At 54.6% G+C, this 19,718-nt stretch overlaps 1 protein-coding gene across 1 annotated transcript in view; it reads right to left on the bottom strand.

Moving 5' to 3' along the window:
• The window catches only part of ZMIZ1 (zinc finger MIZ-type containing 1), a 238,742-nt gene that overhangs the window by 186,206 nt on the left and 32,818 nt on the right, over positions 1 to 19,718 (bottom strand). The window contains 1 exon segment of the mRNA XM_013983374.2: positions 6,392 to 6,523. The gene's annotated coding sequence lies outside the window, so the exon portion shown is untranslated.

Genomic DNA, 19,718 nt, shown 5'->3' with positions numbered 1-19,718 from the left:
TAAATGGTTCACACAGCAAACATATATGTACCCACCAGAGATGGTTCAATGTAGTGGGGAAAACACATAGGGTACCAAGGAAAACTGGGCTGAATCTCAGCTCCACTGATAGCTCTGTGATCCTAGGTATGTTTCTTAACCTCTCTGTGCTCTGAGTTTCTTCATCCACAGAGTGGGATAATCCAAGCTTCCCTGGGTTGATGCCACTCCTGAAAACACTGCAGGTTGTGAACCTTGACCCATCCCAGCAGAGCCTCTGGCTTTATAGATCAATGAACAATTGCTCAGAGAAGGAGAGTTTCTTTTTTTTCCCCATTGCTTTTTAGGGCCGCACCCCGGACATATGGAGGTTCCCAGGCTAGGGGTCAAATCGGAGCTACACCACAGCCACAGCAAGACAGGATCCGAGCCATGTCTGCGACCTATACCACAGTTCACGGCAATGCCGGATCTTTAACCCACTGAGCGAGGCAAGGGATCGAAACTCATGGTTCCTAGTCGGATTCACTTCCGCTGCGCCACGATGGGAACTCTGAGGGAGGGTTTCTTATCTGAGGTCACAAAGCAGGCCTGCAGCAGGACTGAGGCTTGAACGAACATCCTGCCTAAAGGGCCTGTGAGAACAGCAGCCCACTCTGGTGACCCGGGGGGCAGCCCACCTCAGGCAGGAATGACCAGTAGGCTGTAGAGGATTTCCAGCTCCAGGTTAGGGTAGGGGTTGCAGGGTCAGGGCTGCCTGCCGTGGCTGGGGGTGGAGGGGCCTGAGCTGCAGGCTATGAATTCCAGGCAGGGAGAGGAGGGTGTGCGTTCTCAGCTGGCGTTGGAGACTGACAGGCACGCCACGTGGAGACCCTGGAATCCCAGCTCTGTGTGGCCATGACGAGGCCCGCCGTGAGCTGGGCTTGGCAGTCAAGCTCTTCAAGGCCAGCCCCAAACCTGCCTTGCATGGAGGAGCCATGGAAATCTGCTGACTGATAGCTGATGGTGTTTACGCTGTCACCAGGAAGCCACAAACCTGGGGCTGGAGGGGCTGGCCAGGGAGTGTGGCTGTCACCCCAGCTCCCTGCCCACAGAGCTCTTAGCAGCACCTGTTTGGGATCATCTCAGATGAAACCCCAAGCCAGCCCAACCCCAACCCCGCTGCCCCTCTAGGTCCTCTGAAATGACGATCCAACCATGTCCCTCCCTGTGTGCCCACAGCCTCGGGGTCAGCTCCATCACTCACCCTGCCTGCTCGCCCACCGTCAATTCAAACACCATGGAGCTCTATCCTCGTCCCAAGTGCTGCTGTGGGGCTCACACGGATAACTTCACTGAATTCCTCACAACTCAGTGGAGTCAGTTCTGTTATTATCCCTATTTTACAGATGAGGAAATGAGGCACAGAGAGGTTAAGCCACTCATCTGAAGTCACAAAGAGAGGAGTGGCAGAAAACCCCACAGCTGAGATTCCATACCCTTTACCCTGCCAGTGCCCTTTGCAGTCACCCACCAAAGGTACTCTGAGTGCCTTTTATAAAGTGCCAGTCATAAGGGACAGCTGTTATGCTCCCGGCGAGACACCCTTTGTCTGTGTCCAGCCTTGTTGGCTGTCACAGCCCACACCAGCAGGGGCCTTCTCACCTCTGCCTACAGCGGGACTTGCCCAGGGCTCAGCACCACACACACACACACGCTCCAGTCTGCCAGGCTGATAGAAGCGGGCCAAGTGCCCCGCAGGGAGGGGCAGGGCTGGGGGCTTGTGTGCTCCAGCTGGCCAGACCTCCAGCTCACTGGGTCCTCTTCCACAACCCAGGCACCTGGGGACCTCTGCTGGGCCAGGGGCTGGGGCTCCCTCCCAGGGGGAAAGCTGTCTTTCAAAATGCTTAAATATGAAGGGCCCCAGAGCACAGCCCAGGTGCCACCCTCCGTCGCCACTGTCTGCATCCCTTCCTGACGTGGGCCTGACCTCAGCCCAGAAGCTAGGGTGAAAACGGTACCTCTAAGCCTCTGTTTTCCCATCTGGCAATGGGAATAGAAACTTTTAAGGGCTTTCTCAATGGTCTGACAGGGTGTGAAAAAGCTTGCATACTATACAGAATTCTCTGGTACAAGAGGTCATTATGGCTACTGGAGGGGGTCACAGGGCGAAGGTCGGGAGGGAGGAGCTGGGGTCAGAGAAGGCTCCATGGCATCTGACCTGAAGGAGTGAGTTTGCTAAGCAGAGATAGGCAGGCAAGGCTATCAGGCAGAAGACTCTGCAAACAAAGCACAGAGAAGCCCTCCCAACCCCCTCTTCTCGGTGAATTTGGAAAAGCACAAAAAACCCAGGTTTCTGAGGTATGCAGGGACTGGGCTGAAAATGTAGACAGGGCAGACCAGGAACTCTTCAAACACTACCATCTGACAGGAAGGGCTGTAATCCCACCCTCACTGAAGCCACTGTCCTTAGATGCTTGGGACAAGCTAGATGCTGGCACCACTGACGCTTCTGCTGCTGCGAGGAGAGCAATCTCTCTCCCTTGGGCAGGCGTGACTCACCAGGTGATGGGGACCTGGCCCAAGGTCGCTGGGCCAGGCAGCAACTGGTGGAGCCTGTTCATGAACTCAGCTCCTCACTTATTCTAGGCAGGGCTGGCTTCACGGGCAGCCGCATGGGGCTCCAGGCTCAGAAGGACCCACTCTTGGTTTAATGCTCTGTGGTCACTGTCTTGAAATCCTTAATAATTTGTGAACAATGGGCCCTACAGTTGCGCCGCAAATTATGTAGTCAGTGCTGATTTCAGGAGATTCTTTTTTTTTTTTTTTTTTTTTTTTTGTCTTTTAGGGCCACCCCTGCAGCATACAGAACTTCCCAGGCTAGGGGTTCAACCGGAGCCATCCCTGCTGGCCTATACCACAGCCACAGCAACAGAAGATCTGAGCTGCATCCAAGACCTACACCGCAGCTCACAACAACACTGGATCCTTTAACCCACTGAGTGAGGCCAGGAATCAAACTCACATCCTCATGGATGCTAGTCAGGTTCTCAACCTGCTGAGCCATGACAGGAACTCCATGATTCTAGGAGATACTTATCGACACTGTTGGGGGAGGAGAGGACAGGCCAGTGAGGGAACTTGCACTTGCTTGGGACTTGGTAAGAGCCAGGCCCTCTGCTTGGTCTTCCCTTCTCCCCTCTACATCAATCTAGTAAATTTCTCCTTATCTTCCAATGCCCAACTCACCTGTCACCCCCTGGGGAACCCTCCCAGATTTCTGCCCCCTACATAGACCTGACCCCCCCCCCGCCCCGCAGTACCAGGCAGAACCCACACTCCCTGTGTCATGGTCCCACACCCCCTCACCCCACTCACAAGCCTGCTGGTGGGTGTGCAAGCAGTGCCCACCTCCCCCAGGACTAGGGTACCCCAGAGTTCCCTGCTGGCTAGGTTTCCAAAGGACCACACGAAGGACATTTTATAAAAGGATCCTGGAGAAGACGTTACTAGGTCATGCCCAGACAGTGGACCCCAGAACAACCCACTTTTTTACTTGCAAAAAAATGGAACTCCTTGGCCTGGAAAGATGGGGCCAGGATAATGCCAGAAGCCAAGAGAACCCCCTTGGGAAGCTCCTTGGACTTGGAGGGTTCCTTCTAGGAAGGGGAAGGAGAGGGGAAAAGAAGTCTTGAATTTGGGGTGCAGGGACCACTGTATGGCCCTCCCATCCTGAGCCTCAGTTTCCTCATCTGTAAAATGGGCATTAAATGACCTGCCCACCCCCATCCCAGCCCAAAAGGAACTCACTAGAAAAAAGAGCACAAAATCTGGAATCGGGTCTGGAGCGCGGTTTCACCACCTGTGAGCAGGTGTCCCCGAGAACCTCACCTACGCTGACTAGGCCTCAGTCCCCGAATCTAGAAATTGTTCAGTGAAGCCTCCCTCTCAGGGCTCTTAAGCTCATGTATGTAACAGGCCAGTCCCCTGGCAGGAAGTCTAGCACGGTTGGTGTAACACAGCTGGACGCCACAGGACCCCAACTCCTTAGGGGCCAACAGGAGACGTGCAGCTGGGGGCAGGGATGACACAGGCCCTACCAGCTTGTTGTGTCCAGGGCTCAGGAAGTGCCTAGGCCCCGGGGAGCCGGGATGGAGTCTGCGGGAGATGAGGGGCAGGAAGAAGGCTCCTGGAGACAGGCCACGGTGAGGCCCTTAACCTGTTTTCTGCTCATGAGAAGAACAGTTCCAACTTACTGAAGCCCTGCAGAGTGCTGGGAATTGCTCTTGGCACTGGGCCTCGGTGTCTCTAATCCTCACGACCACCTTGTCCAGGATGCTGGAGCTGGAGGGTGACTGTTTCTGTTTCCAGATGAGGAAGCTGAGGCCCTCAGAGGGCAAGAGTGGGGCTGTGGTCCCATGGCTGAGCCTCACACCCTGAGAGAGCCCCCTCCCAGAGGCCCTAGGTATGGGGGAGGGGGCGCCAAGTGTTATGAGAACTTACGCCTGTGTATCCGTGTGCAGTGCTAACACGGAAGTTTGTGAACAGGCATCTGTGAGTGTGTATGTGCAGCAAGTCTGTGTGAGCACGTGTATGTCTGCAGCACCATACGTGATGTCTCTGTACATATGCATGTGAGGGAGCACATCTCTGCACATCTCTGCACACACATGACCATTCCTAGCCCTGTGTGCATGCACAGCTATATACCCTGAGCATCCAGAGACAAGGTGTGTGTCTGTGTAGAGTATTTATGTGCACATATGTTCATGGACTCAGGCATGACTGTGAGTTGGGCGAATCCTCTGGAACCAGCATTTGTATCTATAGTTCTGGGTGAAAAACATCCAGCCTATGTGTGACTGTAAATCTTCTTCTTCCTCATGAAAATCTTGGCCCTCTCAGAGACATTCTGGACCACCACGTGGTCCACCTCCTCCAAGAAGCCCTCCTGGATTCCAGACTCCCAAACGTGCCCTGAACTCCAGCGCGAACCCCCGCTCCACAACATGGCAGCTTTCCTAACCTCATGCCCCCCACCAGCCAACTGCAAATCGTGCCAACGTCTCTGCCTCAGTCTCTTATGATTCTCACTCACCTGTGCCCATGGCTCTGGCCTTAGCTGAAGCCTCCAACCTTCCACGGGGTCCCTGGACAGTCCACTATCTCCTTGCTTCCAACGGGGACCTTTCCAACAGCCTCTCCGATGCAGTCACCTTCCTTAAGCCACAACCTGACTTAGAACCCTCCAAGCCTCCCTACTTAACTGCTCGTGGGATCTAATTGCCCAGCCTGGCACTGGTGGCCTTTTATGATCTTCCTGTGCCCTTTCTGACCTCATCCCTCATCCTGCCAGGCTCTCCACCCATCCCCTGCCCCCGTCTCCCCACAATGCTACTCACATTGGGGTCACTGCCCCAGAAAGTCCCACTCTAACCTATGAACCTGGTCTACACCACTGTCACCAAGCTTGCCACATCTACTGTGATCTTCCTGCTTCTCCACCAGAGCACAGAACAGGATGAGGCCCTTTTGCCTGCATCACAGGGCCTGACATACAAGCTTGGGAAACTGAACTTGGGCAGCAGAAGGAGAGAGAGCCTGATCCAACCAACATACCCCCCCTCCACAAGGGGCCTGTGCGCTACCTTGGGGACCCCAGAGGCCAGGCCTGGTTCATGTCATATCACATTCACAAAGGAGTCACGACGACAGGCAACCAGTGGCCACCATCACCTTGTAAAAGCCCCTCCCTTGGTCTTGAGTTGGGACAGGACTTGACGCCCATGATCACCTTCTCGATGGCCCAAGAATAGGCCAGGAGTGGGTGGCAAGGCCAGCGGCAGAATGGACAATGGACCAGGGGTCAGGGGCTGGTGCACTGGACTTGCACAGACCTGGAATGAACCCCACGGGGGCTCAGCCAGGCATGTGATCTTGGGCAAGTTGCTTTCAGTCCACAAGCCTTGGTTTTCTTGCCTGTACAATGGGGATGATAAAAGCACCTACCTCATGGGGTTGGGGTGCAAAGAGTTACCAACTACACAGTACTTAGCATGGTGCCTGGCATACAGTTAAGTGCTCTGAATGTTAGAGGACATTATTTTTTTCATGTACTAGATGAGAGAGCTGAGGGTCTCAGCTGTGAAGGGATGGGGCTACCCAAGGCTACACCAGGAGCTGGCAAGAGTATAAAACCAAATGTCCAAGGGGCAGGCCAGGGCGCACCCCTCCCCCAACCCTCCACTCTCTGGCTCCCCCTGAGAGGAGGAGGCCACAGGGAAGTGAAAACTGAGAACTAGGCCCCTTCCCCTAATGCCTCAGTGAGGACAGCCCAGCTCCTGGCTCTCCAGACCCTGAAAAAGCACCTGACACTTGGGTTGGGCCCTACACTTGCAGACATCCAGTGCCCTGGCCCCACCCTCCCACTTACCTGCTAAGGCCTCTGCTGACCACCAGGACTGGAGGCTGCTAAGAACGTCAGGGAAACGGAGGTCGCGGTGGGAAGGAGGCGCCGGTCCCAGCAGTCTGACTTGGCTGAGCACAGCTGTTGCAGGTGCAGGTCCTACAACAGAGAGGAGAGGGTGTGGTGAGTTCCAAGCCTGAGCCTGGGGCCCAGCCCAACCCCCTGCACCTGCCTCTAGGTCCCGCCTGCCCAAGCTCCCTGTGGTCATCTCCTGGAAGGCCGAGCTGGGACACCGAAGTGGAGCCACCCTAGAAACTGGCTGCTGCCCCCCAACCCCCACAATAAAAGTCCATCTCCTCAACACGTTGGAGGCCCAGAAATAGCCCCAGCACCAAGGTCAGCCCCTCTGTACCCGGTACCATAGCAGCAGCCATACCGGCACACCTATCAAAACCTCTCCCTGCTCAGATGCCTCCATAGAGCCCTCTCTGGCCTGACTCTCCTCAATTTGTTCACCCCCCTCAGTGGCTTTGGGCCTAGCTGACCGTGTTTCCCCCAGCTTTCTATAGGTTAGGCATCCCCTTGAGTGGAGCTCCTGGATGTCAGGAATGAGGTCTGGTTTATCCTGAGTCTTACAAGGCCACAGAGATCGCTTGATGGGTGGACAAATGAATGAATGAATGAGTGGGACAGTGAAGACATTCAGAGAACAAGCTGAACCAAATGGGCCATCTGATGTGCCCTGAAATCCAGAAGCCTACCAAGCTCACACGTCCTTCCCCCCATTAGATTCTAGAATCCAGGGTTCAGGTTGGTGAGGTTGACTCTCTCTCTCTTTTTTTTTTTTTTTTTTTTTTTTTTTGTCCTTTTTGGCCTTTTCTAGGGCCGCTGGCCCATGCCACAGCAACGCGGGATCTGAGCCGGGTCTGTGACCTACACCACAGTTCATGGCAATGCCGGATCCTTAACCAACTGAGCAAGGCCAGGGATCGAACCCTCAACCTCATGGTTCCTAGTTGGGTTCGTTAACCACTGAGCCACAACAGGAACTCCAGGTTAACTCTCTTTTCTGCCAAGTTGTAAATAGGAATCTGAGGCCCTGACAGGCAAAGAGAGAGGCAAGGCCAGAAGTGGAACCCAAGTCTCCCGGTCTTGCCCACTGCCCAGTGCTGTCATGGATGGAGGCTGCCATGGCAGAGTCCCTCCCAGCTCCTGCGTCCTCACGTGTCAGCTCTTTCGGCACCCAGTTTCCCTGAAGGTGGGGGATCAGGCTAGCGTGGGAACCTCTGGGTAAATGGAAGAGGGCAGTGGGAGGAGGGACTTGGGATGGGAAAAGGAGCATGGGAGCAATGACACTCAAAACAGGGTCATCTGATCTGATGGCCCTCCTTCCTCAGCCTGGAGGTCTAAGGCTAGAGGCAGGCAGAGAGGGGACATTACAGGACTTCATTTGCTGGGGGGCCTTCCCAAAACCCCCGCTGGCAATCTTACTCCATTCCGTAAAGCCCCTTTGGGCCTCCCAAACACTGCTGGTAGGGGATGCACCGGTCACCACCTTGGAGAAGGATTTGGAAGTATCACCTAATATTACTCTAGCAGCAACTTAGCATTTCCACCTCCATAGACGTGTGTGCAATATGGTCACCCAAAGATGTATCCTAGAATGCTCACAGTGCTGCTATTCATAAGTGCCAAAAAATGAAAACTTCCAAATGGCCATCAACCGTAGAATGGATAAATCAGTGTATCCACATAATGGAACATCACACAGCAATGAGAACAAATAATCTGCAACTGTATCCAAAAATAAGACAAGTCTTACAAACACAATGTTGACCAAAAAAGCCAGACGCAATGGAGAACACATTTAAGGGGTCCATTCAGAAAAAGGTCAAGGACAAGCAAAACTACTACTTTATGCTTGTGGCAGACTAATTGCACATGGCCACAGATTCTTTATGGCCACAGATTCTTTGCGGCTCCTTCCATCACGAGGTGGAGTCTACCCTCCACCCCTGAATCCAGGCTGGCCTTGAGACCTGATGTGAGCAAAAGGACTTGGCAAAGGTGGTATTTTGTGACTTACAGAGCCCAGGTCTCAAGGGATCCTGCCCTCTTGGACTGCAGTCCACAGAAGGAAGCTGGTCTACGTTACTGGAGAATGGAGGAGAACTGAGGCTGCCCAGTCAACAGCCAGCACCAACTGCCAGCTGTGACTGAGGCCATCTTCAACCATCTGGTCCAGCCGGCCCTTCAGGTGACTGGAGTCACATGAGCCCAAGGGAAACCAGCAGAGGGACTGCCCAGGGAAACCACAGAATTAGGAGACATGATACATGGTGGTGGTTGTTTGTTTTAAGCCTCTAAGTGTTGGGGTGGCTTTTTGGGCAACAATAGATAACTGATCATGTGCTCTTGATAATATAAGGATAATGAAGTCTTCATCCTTGAGGGGGAACAGTGACTGCAAGGAGGTACGTGGTGGGGGCAGGGGAGTTCTAAGGGATCTGGAATGTTCTGTTTCTTGATCTGTAGTGTGATTACTTAAGTATATTCATTTTGTGACAATTCGTCAAGCTACACTTAGGCTGTGCACACTTTTCCTGCATGGATGTAATGCTTCAACCAAAGCTAAAAACAAATACAAATAAACCTTTGGTGGCTCTCAGCCCAGGCAGACCAGATCCAGCCCCACCCTGGCCTGCCCACCTCTCTAGCCCAGCCCCTGCCCTGCTGGCCTCACCTTACTGCTCTCAGCACAGTCACAGACACTGCCTCAAACCTGGGCACCTGGAATGCCTCTCCCCTTCCTCCCGGGCATACTTCAAGCCTGAAGGTGGGCAGCACTTCCTCCTGGAAGCCTTCCCTGACTGCCAGGGTCATGCCTGAGTATCCATAGTCACATAGTGCTCTCTCTAGAGCTGAGTCTTTCTGAGCACAGGGTTAAGTCTTTCCCTTCAGTCTCCCCAGCTTTTGGAACTCTCCAAATAGGGGTCCTGTCAGGATTAGATGGCACCCCTCTTCCTACTCCCCTAGGGTTGGGACTCCCACAGTGATGCTGTGATGATGAGAGAAGGCTTCAGGGATGAAGGGGCACAGGGGCACCTGATGATCACAAGATGGGTCGTATGCCAGCACCTCCTGGGACCTGGGCTTCTCCCACACAGACTAAGGGCAGGGCTGAACCTGGGGGTGCAAAGAAGGTCTACGAAGAAGGGGAGGGCTAAAGGAGTCCCCCATTTTGAGGAGATGATGACACCTGTAAAAGGGTATCACTCCTTTCTTCTTAATTGTCTATTAAAATAAAATAGCCAGTCCAACCGGCATGCAGTACTGCATCTCTGCTGAAACAATGCAAATTGCCAAAGCAAAGAAAGAGTTGTTTGATCAGATGGACGGGGCATCAGCTCTGCTAAAATCCTTCCATGTACTGAGTCATCTGCATCAGGACCAAGCAAGAAGGTGGAAGCTCTCCCCTGGCTGCCTTCTGCCCTCAGTGACTGGGGTCTCAGCTGACCCCTGGCGCCAGGGCCTCAGTCCTGGGGGGCCCTCTCTGGACCCTTGCCCCATCTTAGCAGTTCCGGTTCTGTCCTCCACAGAGCCCCCTCTGGCCTCAGCTCCTCCACTCTCATCCCAGTGATGAGCTTAGTCACCAGTCTCTGATGAGTCACACTTGTCTCTCCTGTGGGAAGACAGGCCCCTGATAGGCCAAGGCGGTTCTGAGGCTCAGGAATCTTTCTGCCTCCCTCAGAATCCTCACTGGGCCGGCGATGGTGCCTGCCAGAAGGAGGCTGATGTGCCCACTGCAATCCACCACAGGCCAGCCATGTCACCTAGCTTGCCCCTGGGAAGCGGCACTCAGGCCTGGAGGGGAGAGTCCATCCCCACCCACATGCTTTTTCTGGTACCCAGATTCCTTTGCTAAGAAAGGAAGCTCCTCGTCCAACAGAGAGGCACAGAAAAGCCAGAGGGTGGCTGGGATGGGAGAGGGCGGGACGCCAGGCCCCAGGAGAGGGGGTCTGTCCTGTAGCAGAGGTGAGTCCACATAAGGAGCAGGGGAGGGCAGCCGGCAGGTCCAGCCTCACATCAGAAAGAGCTCCCAACTGGGCCACACCTTCCTCAGGTAGGAGTGTGGTCTCACCAAATGGCAAGGGCCTCGTCCCCACAGGTGTGCAAGCAGAGGCAGTGGCCATGTGGCACTGTGGGCACTGGACGCATCAGAACTGGAGCTGAACCCCGTATTTCCCAAACTCTTCTGATGATAAGAATCACCTGGGCTCTTGTTAAACCCACAGCTTTCCAGGCCTCTCCCCAGAGAATGGAAGTCTGCGGCTCTGGAATGTAGCCCAGAAATTTAAATTTTTAACAAGTCCTCCCAGGTGATCCTGTGCATCTGGAAAGTTTGGGGGAGCACTGGCAAATGACCTTCCAGGTCCCTTTGGGCCCCGAGATTAGTGATTCTGAGCGCGCCCCCACTCCACACCCACCCCTACGCTATCTGGAAGACACGGCTGGCAGCAGAATAACTGCATCGCTCAAATAAAAATGATTTAAAAGCTTTAGGAGGGGGCAGAGCTGTCAGGGGGAGGGTGGTGCTCAGTCCACGGTGGTACCAGCAGCGGCTCCCTCCTAGCCCCCGGGGCCCCCCAGAGTCATCCAGAAAAGCTCAGCACTGGGGAGGGGTAAGTTGACAGCTGTTCAGCTGCTGCTCAGTGAGACCCGGAAAAGCAATTATCTTGCTCTTAGCAGAAAGGCACTGGCTTTTACCCGCCCCCTCCCTCCCACCTTCACACACACACACACACACACACACACACACACACACCACACACACACACACAGGCCAAGATGCTGCTGGCTGGCTCTGAACCCATCTCCCCCACCCCCAGCCTCCAGATTCCTCCGACTCTCAACCTCCATCCTCAGAGCACATTTCCAACACTTAAATCATTTAGCCCGCTAAACCGGAGATGGCAAAATGGGTGCTATTTCTTAAAAACATACAGAGAGCGTATTAAATTATTGATAGCCATTAAACAGGGGGAAAAATTAAACAGCTCTCAGCTCTTATCAATCATTCATGCAGTTTCCACTGGGGTGTTTTCTGGAGAGTGATCACACGAGCAGCCCAGGGAGCCGACTCCCGCTGGCAAGGAAGGTACTGCCTGCGTGGAAACGGGGAGGGGGCCGCTGCAGCCCCCAGCAATTACCTGGGCAGAGGCTTCGAAGGGGATCTGGTGGGGGAGGTCAGTCTCCCTGCTGGTAACCCCCCACCCCATCTTTACCACGTCACTAACAAAGGGAGACTCTGACCCCACCTCCAGGAACCTCCTTCATTAAATCCAGCCTGCTTTTATGGAGCGTCCAGTATACACCAGGTAGGCGAGGTGCACTGATAAATAAGTCTCAAAGCACTCAGGCAGGCAAATGTTCGAGCCCTTTGCAGGAAAACGTGATTACACGACACTGTGATAGGAGCCGAAAAGGAGGTTGTCAGAGGGTGGCTCAGAGGAAAAGGGGACAGCTTCGGCTGGAGGAGGAGCTGCCAGGAAAGGCTTTGCCAAAGAAGTCACTCTTGGGTAAATTCTTCCCAGAGCAGAAGTCCAGGAAGGGCATTCCAGAAAATCGGTACAGCCCTGGCAGAGGCCCAGCAGCTTCGTTGTGCCCGATCTGAATGCTGCATCCTGTCAACGGCCCTGTAGTTACTGGCCTTGTGGGGTCAGGGGCTGGGGAACAGTTTTTGGAGCAGGGAGCCTGCTGTCATCTCAGCCTCTCCTCCATGCACTGGTCAAAAGGCCAGGGGAGGGATACGCGAGGACAGGTCCCCCTCAGCATGGACAGGCAGATTGGGGTTCACCCCAGCTGCCCGGGGCAGTGGCATCTCCACCCCCGCTTGGCAGATCCATTTCCTGGCTCTGACTCAGGACACCTAAGCCAGCGCGTGACGCAGACCACAGAAGCTGCAGGGCGGGACACTGCTGGTCTCCCGGGCACAGACAGGCCTGGCAGAGCTGTCCTCAGGAGATGGGCTCCCTCCTGTCGCTGAGCTGTGCCAAGCACCAGGGCACCAGGGCTGCGGGAGCCAGCGGACACCCGATACCACCCCATCTCTCCACTTGGGGACCATCCACAGCCAGGGGCCATTTAAGGCTCTCAGGCCAGGCTGGGCAGCTGGCCACGGGGAGGAACAAAGAGGCTAGCCCATGCCCACCCTCAACCTGCACCCCCGGCACACCAGGAGAGCATCACATTCTTGAACACCTTTCAGAAGCTCTCCTTTCTCAGGAGCCCGAGCTGGGAGCCGGGAGCCGGGAGCCGGGAGCTGGGAGGAGGCCCTGCCAAGTGTTGATAGCACTCTCTCCAGAGAAAGCTGCTGTCACAGGGAAACATTCTGGGGAGAGCGGTTGTTTACCACCAACGCCTGGGACTGTCAAGAAATAATCAGAAGAAATTAAATTTGCAAAGTCGAAAAGACATAAAGGCAGCCCCCTCCCCAAGCCTGGGAATTCTCAACCTGGAGGATCAGGCTGCTCTATTTTTTTGGCTGGTTTGGGGACAATATTCTTAAATCTGCAGGAGGCTGCGAGAGATGGCGGGTTATATGTGCAGCCAGCCAGGACTGGGGGCCCTGAGAACTGTCATCAACCTTGGCCTCTGTGCTCAGGTGCAGAGCGACATACACACTTGGACTTGATAAGACCACGTGATCTTACCGACAGGGGTAACCTCCAGGCTGTCTGTCCACAGTCTGCCAGGAACATGCAGTTCCTCAAGACTACCTCAACACCTCCGCCACACTGACCCGAAGACTTGGGCTAACAGGGCTGGGAGAGTCTGAAAAAGTCATCAGTCAGGCCCCGGCCTCTGCACAAACCCATACTCCTGCCAAAGGCACGCGGCTCTGCTGGGCTCCTGTTGCCCCTACCTGGATTTCTATGTGAGATCTCCTCCCTCTAGTCCACCTCCACACAGGTGGAGGGCCTGGGCCTGAGCTGGCACAGAGTGGGCTGTCGAGGAAGGTTTGCTGACCAGCAGAATCCAGACATGAATGAGCCAATGACCCCCAAACCCAAATCAAACACACCTGTCCTGCTTGGGTAGCAGCCCTGACTCCCCACTGTGAGCACCTCCCACTGTCAAACTCCCAAGTCTACAAAACCCTTCACCTGTGTGCTGTGTACAAACTTCCAGGAGTCTCTCACAGGCTCTGCACTCCAGCCATAGCACAATCACTCAACTTTCTCTGTACTTTCATGCCCCAGGGACTTGGCGTATGGTACTGCTCTCTCTCTGTGCAACCAAGTCCTGCTCTGGGTCAAGCTCTATTTCCCCCTTTGTAACTGTTGCGACACTTTTTACATTTACCCCAGACTGGATACTGTTCACATGTGCTCTGAACTAAGTGGAGGGCACCATGGACACAAAGAGGGTTCCTTCCACTTGCACTTGCCCGGGGGGGTCAGACAGGGGCCTCCAACTTTATTGCAGTCAAACAGCCATCCCAGCCTCCAGCCTGCAGGCCAGAAGCAATTCCTCCTAAGGGCTAACCTGCATTGCTACTGCTGTCATTTTAAAAACCATTCCCTGGAGAGTGGGTGAGAAGTCCTCGGCCAAGTGTAAATGAGAATGTACTCGTGGAGCTCCCAGAGCCGAGAGAAGGGGCTGGCTTGGGAATTTCCAGGCAAAGGCCAGCAGAAATTGGCCACAAATGAATCATTAACTCTCCAGTTGAGAGCTCCGTGTGGCTGGTGCCAAGGTCTCAGGCTCTGGCCTGTGTGGGCCACTTGGCCTCTCTTTGGCTCAGGCCTGAGGGTGGCCCCGCCCCCTCCCCCCACTGGCCATCTGCTTCACCCCACAGCCACTGGTCACTGAGAGCCGAGGCCATCTGGACCAGAGCAGCCCAGATGTCTTATGGGAGAGGGCATGTCTTTCCCCAGGAAAGACTCCAAACCTTTGCCACACACTTCTGTCCTTCTGGAATGCTGTCCCTTTAGCAAGCTAAGTCCCTTTGTCCTTTGAGGGCTGGCTCCAGCCTGGCCTGCCTCTTCTCTGCCCTGCCTATCTGGGTCCACCTTGGCCTGCCACTTCTGAGCACCTGTAGCCTTGGCAATGTCTGCCAGCCCTGACCTGGGCACAGGGGCTCATTCCTTCAGCAAGATGGGAACTCTGCCCCTCTCCTGGACCCCATCAGCTGGGCTGAGGTGGGGCAAAGGTCAGGGAGCCCACGGGTGATGGGGCTGCCTGTGGGCTCTGTCTGTACCCAGCAGGGGAAAGCATCTGCAGGCCTCACCTGGCTCAGGTGCAACATCGAGTCCCGCTCACTGGCCTCCCTTCAGGGTCTCAGGCCAGTGAGGGTGCAGTTCAGACACAGAGAGGTGCCTGCTGGCCTCCCACTGCCGAGCTAAGTGGCTGTGGGGGCCAGCATCCTCATTCCTAGGAGCCAGCAGAGGTCAGCCCTGACCAGCTCCAGCCCAGACGTATCATCCTGCAGGCTGGGGTGCAATTTCACCACAGCCCCTTCAAGTGGCCCTGAAGAGAGGCTGGCCGGGACTCCTTTGGGGTGGGGACTGATGGACATGAAGTCTGGAAACACAGACCTATTATAATATAAGGTCAAGACACCATTCACCTGTGTTTCTGAATTTAGTGTCCATCTGTGTGGCAATAAGACTGGCAAAAATAACAAATACTGCTGACTTGGGCATTTGCTTTGTGTCAAGCTCTGTGCTAAGCTCAACACACATTTCTCATGAATCCTTCCACTGCACCATGAGGCACCTACTATTAATATGCCTGGCCTGGAAAAAGAGGAAGCCATGGTTCCTAGAGATGCAGATGCAGATGAGGTAATGTGCCCGAGTCCCTGGGCTGAATTGGGCGGCTGGGGATTCAGATGGAGTGTCTGACCCGGACCACACACAGCACCCACCCCCATGTACCCAGAAAGCAGTAAGACACGCTGTGGATACCACCCCACCCTCTTTGCTGAGCCCTTTTCTCATCTGATCCTTAAACTGTCCTGTGAGATGGCCAGTAAGAGTCATTATTACCATTTTACAGATTGGGAAACCAGGGCCTTGACTTATTTAGCAGAGTTTGTACTCCTTTAATTCTTACAACCCCATGAGGTGGCTGTTGTTAAAACATTTTGCAAATGAGAAAATGCTGAGGATGGGAAAGGCAGAAGGAAAGTGTCCCACATGCTGGGGACAGAGCCTGGGTTTGGTGCCCTGATCTGTCTGACTCTCGACTGGGCTTCTCCCATGACATGGGGCTGTCCCCAAAGTCTGGGACAGAGTTAAGTGAGCATGATGGGTGACTGGAGTATGGCCCGGGAACGGGGGTTGTGTCACTTTGTCCCAGCATCTGATGATTATGGGGGTGGAGGATGGGCTGTAGCTGCTCTGACAATAAGCCCACCTCCGACTTCCCCACAAGACTCCTGGTCCGAGGTACTCTGCATTCGATTACGATGTCAAGGTCCTAGTGATGAGTCTAAGGAACATGCCAGCACATCTCAGCCAGGCACATGGGTCACCATGTGTAGGGTGGATGGTGTCCATCTGAGGAAAACAGGATGAGGGGGTGGCTGAATGTCCACAGGTACGTACCCCATCACACTCTGACAGAGGCACGTAGGCACAGGCCCTCCTCTCACTAGCGGCTGCAGGCACCTGGGCACACGTGCTCATCTGCACACATGCTCACACCCAGAACAGCACACACATGCATTTGGGCATCTGAAGGCTGTGGAGCAGGGATGCAGACAGCTCTGATGCACATGCATGCGCAGGGTTCTGGCAGCCGTGGTGGAGCCCAAGAGAGCGGGCGTGGGGAGCAGGTGGGCAGACGGCCATCTGCAGAACCATGCAGGAGCCCCTTGCTGCTGCTGCTGCTGCTGCGCGCATGAAGTTAGGCCTGACCAGAATAGGCCCATAAATCAGGAAGTGGCTTGCAGTGAGCATTAAATCACCATCCTTAGGATGCGGGGCTTAGAGCGGAGAAGCAGTCTGCATCAGGCCCAGGCCCACCGTCTGGGTAGGGGTAGAGGGGTACCTTGTATTTGGCACCCCCTCTACCCAATGCTGCTTCCCCCTCCTCAGCCCCCAATCAGACCTGCTAGGCTACTACGCCCTGCCTCCCCTGGCTTTTCCTCTCGTTCTACCTTTTTTCCTCTGCTCTTGGACCAAGACCCCTGAGTTCACCCCCCTGACTGAGTGTTGCCCTCCCATGCCCAGCACTGAAGGCTTCTCCCAGCGACCAGCACCCTAGGGCCTAGGAGAGCTGGCGCAGGGGGTGGAGGTGATGGAGAGTCTACTTCTGGGCAGAAACACCGGAGTGCTGTCACCAGACCTGGGATCTTCTAGTTGTATTTCCCATGAGGTTCCTCCTTCTCAGCCTCACACCTCCCCTCTGCAAAGTGAGGACCGGGACAGGACCTCCTGGGGCTGCTCGTCCTGAGGATCTGATGCCCAGGGAAAAGCTCCTCTGTGGATGCTGATGAATTATGACTATTAATCATACAATCATCTGTACCTCATGGTGGAGCGAGGATGATTAAAACCAGGCTCCATGCCCCAGCAGCAGAATAAAGGGGTCTCCAGGTGGGCTGGAGTATTACCCCCAGGCCTGCAAGTGGATCCTTGGGGGCGGTGTGTTGGAGGGAGGCTATTTATTCTGCACTGCACAGACAGATGCAAAGAGACAGACAGGCAGGCAGACAGGGCAGACGGTGGGGACCTGGCTTCTCAGCTGATGAACAGCAGACAAGGGGCCTCTGCTGGGGGGGGTGACAAGGGGGTAGGGATGGGGGCTCTCGTCTGTCCAGAGACATCCTGGACACTGCCACCTGCCAGGGTCAGCCCGGCCCCCCACGCCAGTGCTCTACAACTGTGTCCCTGCACACTCAGGTCCCTCTGCCTGGTAGGCCCTTGCCACCTCCTGCAAGCCCTCTGAGTGATGAGCCTCTCTCAATGCCCCCTCATGCAGTGGGACAGTGCATGCTGTCCCATCTCCCCACCACCCTGTGGGGCCCAGTGTACCTCTGGCTTACCTGTCAACCCCAAATGTTCTGTCTTTGTGCACCGGTCCACCTCTCACCTCACATTCACCGGACCCACCTCCACGATGCCTCAGTGCCCAGCAAGGGGCAGTATAGCTGCCACAACGCCCAAAGGAGTGAGCATGGCCAGGCAGGCCCTCGAGAACCTCCCCCTGAGCCAGACACGGCTAACCTGTTAATCATCACAATAGCCCCATGTGGTATTTATGCCCATTTTATAGATGAGGAAACAGAGGCACAGAGAGATAGTGGAACTTACCAAAGGTTACATGGCCAGGAAGTGGTTGAAATGCAACACAGGCCATTTGGCTCCAAAGTTCTTACCCACTAGGCTACAGATTCCAAACGAATTAATGAACAGATGAAGTTTAAACAGAAAACACAAAGTCTTTTAAACAATTTTTGTGGGTGGAAGGCAAAGTGGCCAGAAGATAAGTGTCATGGGTTCAGGCCAGGTCTCTGCATTAATCAGCTGTGTGACCTCAAACAAGTCACTTGCCAACTCTGGGCCTCAATTTGCTCACCTGTGAAATGGGGGCAAATGGGGCTTCTTTGTCTTCTGGCCAGATATCAAGGCAATGGTAGTGTGGCCAGCACCCTAGGACCTAGAAATGCTGGCGCTGGAGGGGGGGCAATGGAGAGTCCATTTCTCGGCAGAAACACCAGGGTGCTGTCACCTCGGTGACAGGGCATGGTCATGATGTCTGTGAGTACAGCAGCCAGGATTTCCAAGCTAGAAGCCTGAGTGCCTGCTGTGGTGGGAACCCCAAGAACAATGAAATCCTGGTAGTGCATGGATCTCTGGGCGTGGTAAATGCACTTACTGAGTACCTATTCTGTGTATGATCCTGGGCAGGGTGGGCATGTGGGACACACAACAGGCCTCAAGAGCACGGGAGTGGTGCACACCCTCCAGGGCCTGCGACTTGGCTGGGGGACGCCCCCTGCATAAGGGGCAGGGGCCATCCAAGGAGCCCCTGCTTTGTTCCAACAGGAGCCCCTGACCCATCCCTGGCTGGCCACCATGCCTGGTGCCGGCAGTGCCTGCGGAGAGAATCCAGCCTTAGGCTTGGGAGAGCTCCCGAGTGACAGAAAGGCAGCTAGGCCACCGAGCTTCATCCTCACACCCAGGACAGCCTTACCAACACACCCATCTCCACGCTCTCCTTCAGAGCTCACACCTGACCTCAAAATGACTGTACTTTTAATTTTTATTTTTTTGTCTTTTTGTCTCTTTAGGGCTGCACCTGCTGTATACGGAGGTTCCCAGCTAGGGGTTGAATCAGAGCTGTAGTCGCCGGCTTACACCACAGCCACAGCAACACGGGATCCGAGCCGCGTCTGCGACCTACACCACAGCTCAGGGCAACACTGGATCCTTAACCCAGTGAGTGAGGCCAGGGATCGAACCCACGTCCTCATGGATGCTAGTTGGGTTCATTAATTGCTGAGCCCCGACGGGAACTCCCAGAATGACTGTTCTAAACAGCGCTCCAGGCCGTCCCCCCACCCCAGGTGGAGCATAAAACAAAACCTCGAGTATCTGACATCCCTGTTAGGGAAGCAGCTACTATACCCCGGCGAGGGCTGGCCTCACCTGGTGGAGGCAAGGCCTGGCCCTGAGGAGAGGGACGCCTGAGCCCTCGGCGTTACAGAGTTAGTGGTCACTGCTAAGTACTGGGCCACTGGAGAACAAGTCACCAAAATGTCCCCCCGGTCCCCACCCCACCCCGTCCACTCCTCTACGGAGGATGTGCCAAAGGTGACAGAGATGAAAAGTTAGCAGAGGTGAATGGGAAAGAAAAGGGTAACCCAGGTCATTCACAGAGCCCCCTACATTTCCTGACCGTATTTCTGGCTTTTGTCATTTCCTCCAGCCATCTAGTCTACCACTCGTTTAATCATTTTCTTAAAATCAGGAGTTTCCGTCGTGGCTCAGTGGTTAACGAATCCGACTAGGAACCATGAGGTTGCGGGTTTGATCCCTGGCCTCGCTCAGTGGATTAAGGATCTGGCGTTGCTGTGAGCTGTGGTGTGGGTCACAGATGCAGCTCAGATCTGGTGTTGCCATGGCCGTGGTGTAGGCCGGAGGCTGTAGCTCCCATTCAACCCCTAGCCTGGGAACCTCCACATGCCGCGGGTGCAGCCCTAGAAAAGACCAAAAAAAATTTTTTTTTCTTGAAATCAATTCACAGTTTTTGCTAAAATACATTACTTCAGAGGATTACCTTAAATACAAAATTAACCTCACTCACCACAAATAGAAGTTAAATGTGAAAACGAAAGCAGGGA

The sequence above is a fragment of the Sus scrofa genome, chromosome 14 (assembly GCF_000003025.6).
Source record: "Sus scrofa isolate TJ Tabasco breed Duroc chromosome 14, Sscrofa11.1, whole genome shotgun sequence".
Taxonomy (NCBI): domain Eukaryota; kingdom Metazoa; phylum Chordata; class Mammalia; order Artiodactyla; family Suidae; genus Sus; species Sus scrofa.
Note: the sequence above shows the minus strand (reverse complement) of the source record. Positions and strands in the feature narration are given on the sequence as shown.